We start from the raw sequence: 4403 nt of genomic DNA on the forward strand, positions 1-4403 counted from the left end.
TAACTAAAGTTGAAAACGTTCTGTTCTTTACAAGTATATATGAAACGGTTATAACATTTAGTCATTTACAAATATATTATCTTCACCCTAAGTAGAGTTGAAATACATTCTGTTCTTTAAAAGTATATAAATGATATGATTATATCGTTCATTTTAAAAATAACCATCTTTTCTAAATTTACTGAAACACAGTGCACCAATTAGTTTTGTTTTAGATGAACACAAAATAAAGAAAATCATCTTACATATTCAGAGAATTGAAGAAGTAAATCCCATTGCGTGTGTGTGTGTGTGTGTGTGTGTGTGTGTGTGTGTGTGTGTGTGTGTGTGTGTGTGTGTGTGTGTGTGTGTGTGTGTGTGTGTTACATGAGACCCTCTGCATTGCTGGGACAGTGAGAAAAATAAAAGAAGATTTAAATTCAATTCAATGAATTATTTAAAGTCTTAATAAAACGTTGTAATACAGTCGTATCTTCTATTTATCTTTTTAATGATTTTGTTTAATGGTGCTCTAAAGTATAATGTTTATTAATATAGTCATAGCCATAATGATTTGTGTACTGTATCCCGTACACCTAAACACGACCATCACAGAAAAAGGCATTTTTACATTTTCCAAAATAAATAAATAAAAATAAATAAATAATTTAATATAATTTCTAAGCTGTTTTGCACTCACGCACACACTAACCCGGCTCCATAAAATTAACCAATCTCTATTTTTAAATTAAATGATTATAAATAAAGTATATAACTCAATGAATATTAACAAGTATGTTACTAAAATGAATTCAAACTATTTAAACATAGTTTTAGCTAAATTAATTTATATATAAATAAAAAAGTATATAAATATAAAAATACCTTACATTTCCACAGTGCTGAAGATGTAGTTCTTTATGCAATGATAAAAACAGTCCAAAGTCATAAACAAAATTTTATTCCTTTTTTATTCCTTCAGTGATAAACTACAGGGTGAAATGAATGCATGACCCCCTCACAGAGACGAGAGGAGTTACAGGACAGATGAGCCTCTGGGATGTGCCAATGTCATAGCATATGTAAAGTTAGTCTGCTTTCCAGAGTTTTATTCATACTAAATTCATTTGAAATATTAAAAGTTTAAATTAGATCTTTTAAAATTAAAAGACTGTTTAAATCAAAGCTTTAACGTTTTATTAAAATCGTATCTTCTTAGAAGACTTCTGTATGATATAAATGATTTTACATAAATTTAACCTAAGGTATTATTTTTACTAAAGCGTCTGTTCAAAAAATAAAGCAAAAACTGTACTTTGGTGTCTTAGATCTTATACAAATTATTTCAAACAGTATTTTTGTCCATGCCGCATGAAACATGTTGTCAAAGTTTGTCACAATGTTTTTTTGTTTTTGTAGTTGTTGTTTTTGTTTTTAAGAAATCCCAGGACTCTACATTGCTCTTATTTAGATTACGTTGTATCATTTAGAAAACCACCGTACATTTTCAGAGACGCGATGTACCTTTTTTGGTCCATCACACAGCATATTTAATTTTACTCATCTTATTTCAAAGCATGATCTTCCTTTTTCTACGGTAGCTATGATCTATTGCACGTATAAGGTGTATATCATTTTTTACTTTTCTTGTATCTCCCGAACTATCCTTAATCAGTGTGGAAACATACAGGCTGAACCCCTTTACTGAGAATATACTATCGGTTATCTATATAGTAGGAGGCATGCCCTTTGACCTCCTCCATTTTGGAGGCTTACAGCTTAGTCCTTAAGCGGCTACAGTAATTTATTGCCATGTGTAACCTGAAAAAACAAGAGGTGATAAAAAATGTTAACGATGACCTCATGGCTACGGCTGTGAGAGGACTCCATTCCCTACTGAAAGAATATTGTGGACATACAGCTCTGACGTTTTCCAAGAGTACTTTGCCCAGCCTCTTCTTTATAAACAGCCAAGACAAATCATTTCTGGACCAAAAACTTTTGCACCCTCACTCCTCTTACCACCTCATCAAAAGACATGTCTAAAAGTGAGTATTGTCTTTATAATTCATTTATGCTACAGTGAAAGATTGTTTACACATAAGGAAAAGACGGTATAATTCATTAGTGTTTTAAACATGCTATTGCTGTTATAGCATGCTTTGTTGCTCCTACACATTGTTATATGTTCTATATCAAATGTTTTTGACGTCATATACGTTTCAGAATATATATATATATATATATATATATATATCCCCCAGCCAATCACATTTTACTGTAGTTGCCCGCTGGGGGGTTTCCATAAAGGACATTAAAATAAATGTTTTAAATATTATTTAGATTATATTTGTCAGACATGGTTATATCTGCATAGGCCTATTTAATTATTTAATCTGTATTTTATTCCTTTTCAGTTACTTACTTTTTAAATTTCGGTAGGCTACTTTTTAATTCTTCTTTTACTTTGTCTTTGATTTTAACTTTTAGCACTTTGCATGATAAAATTGTTTAAAATGTAAGCTATAAATATGAATGGCACAATGTGATAACCAAAATATATAAAAGTTAAGTCAAAGCTATTTATATAGCCTAGCGTTTTTCACAATACACATTCTCATAATTTAGTTATACATTCTGACGCTGGGCACCGTCCAGCGTCTTATTTCAAATGGTTCAATATTTATGATATTATGCGCCCCTGAATGGAAAAGAACTGTAAACTTCATCATTGTACTGTAATGAACTGCGTTACTGCCTATAGGATGATTGCATGATTTTTTTCCATTTAAAATAACATGGTCTTTCCTTTTCTCTCTCTCTCTAGAGACAGCAAACACTGCAGGACGACCGGACATCCAAGTAACATGTTAGTGTGGCTTATATTTATTTTTAATGAGAAACATTATAGAGTGCAACAGGCGTTTTCTGGAAGTAAAAACACTTCCGGTAACCAGCGACTGTGAAAAAGGGGGCAGGTACTCTATTGGCTGTATAATGAACAGATGAACTGACAGATATTTTATGTAAACAGGCAAAATCTCTTCATCTGACGGTGGCCATGTGTTTTCGCCTATCATAACTGGTTTAACTCATGGCTCCTCCATTGACATCAACATGACTTCTGCGGAATCAAATGTACCGGCAAATTGTAAGTGTAATAAATCAGTTTTGCCTATGTGATGTATTAAATTAATCTTAATTAAGCAGTCCGAGTTAACTATTTGGGACCAATTGGAAATTTACATTCTGACCTAACAGCGTCATGTACAAATTTGTCATGCTCCTGGATTATTTTACCATACTACATTACTATAGCCTTTTATTTACTGATGATTTTATCAAAGCCACAAATTAACTCAATTCATGGTTCCAATAATAAAATAAATGAACAATTGACAGATGAACTGACAGATATTTTATGTAAACAGGCAAAATCTCTGCATCTGATGGTGACCATGTGTTTTCGCCTATCATAACTGGTTTAACTCATGGCTCCCCCTTTGAGATAAACATGACTTCTGCCAAATCAAATGTACCGGCAAATTGTAAGTGTGATGCATGAGAAACTATTAAAACAGTTTTTTGTATAAATTTAATGTATAAATGTATAAACAATGTATAAAATTAATCTTAATTAAGCAGTCGGAGTTAACTATTTGGGACCAATTTTAAGGAAAGTTACATTCTGATCTAACAGCGTCATGTACAAATTTGAAATATTTTTGGTACTATTGAACCAGGTTTTGTAGAATAAGCCATGATGAATTTATCTCATCTGGTGTCATGCTCCTGGATTATTCAGAATTGTAACTATAGCCTTTTATTTTACGACACTTATTTATTTTACTACAGATTTGATCAAAGCCAAATACTGTCCAAAAGGGGCGACTGGGAAAGAAGAGAAACGGGTCAATACAAGGTTAGATTCAATCTTTATATTCTTTCCCCATTTTGCTTTCATTTTCCTTTTCATGTTTTAATTTTCAATTTTTATATTCTCAGATCATCAAGGGTTTCTGAAAGCAAACACCAGTCAGTTGGTTGAAAATATGAAGAACATTGATCCAATCATTGACGATCTTGACTTGCACAATGGATCAGTTGCAAATGTGCGAGCGAATCCAACACGCCGGATGAAGATGAGGGAACTGCTGGACTGTGTGATGAAGATGAGGGAACTGCTGGACTGTGTGAATTGTGAAAGCATTGCCAAGAACCTGGTCAATGCTTTGTGCAAGCCCATCATCAAAATGTTTTAACATATCGTAAATTTCAATTGTTTGATAAATTATCTAACGATTATACCTAACTATCAACAGTTATATGTGAAACGAGCTCAGTCGCATTAGAGATGGATTCTTGTTTATATTGAACATTGTTATTGAACCACATGTTTAACAGCTCTAGGGTTCTTAAATTGT

General features: G+C 32.3%; 1 long non-coding RNA gene across 1 annotated transcript; it reads left to right on the top strand.

Moving 5' to 3' along the window:
- The first annotated feature begins 3417 nt into the window (after positions 1-3417).
- LOC143751467 (uncharacterized) lies at positions 3418-4066 on the top strand. The gene is made up of 3 exons (XR_013207237.1): positions 3418-3527; positions 3835-3901; positions 3985-4066. It is a non-coding gene; the product is annotated as an uncharacterized LOC143751467 (long non-coding RNA).
- Positions 4067-4403: the final 337 nt, after the last annotated feature.

This window comes from Siphateles boraxobius, unplaced genomic scaffold (assembly GCF_051911475.1).
Source record: "Siphateles boraxobius isolate OS27281-9 unplaced genomic scaffold, OSU_SipBor_1 26, whole genome shotgun sequence".
NCBI classification, from domain to species: domain Eukaryota; kingdom Metazoa; phylum Chordata; class Actinopteri; order Cypriniformes; family Leuciscidae; genus Siphateles; species Siphateles boraxobius.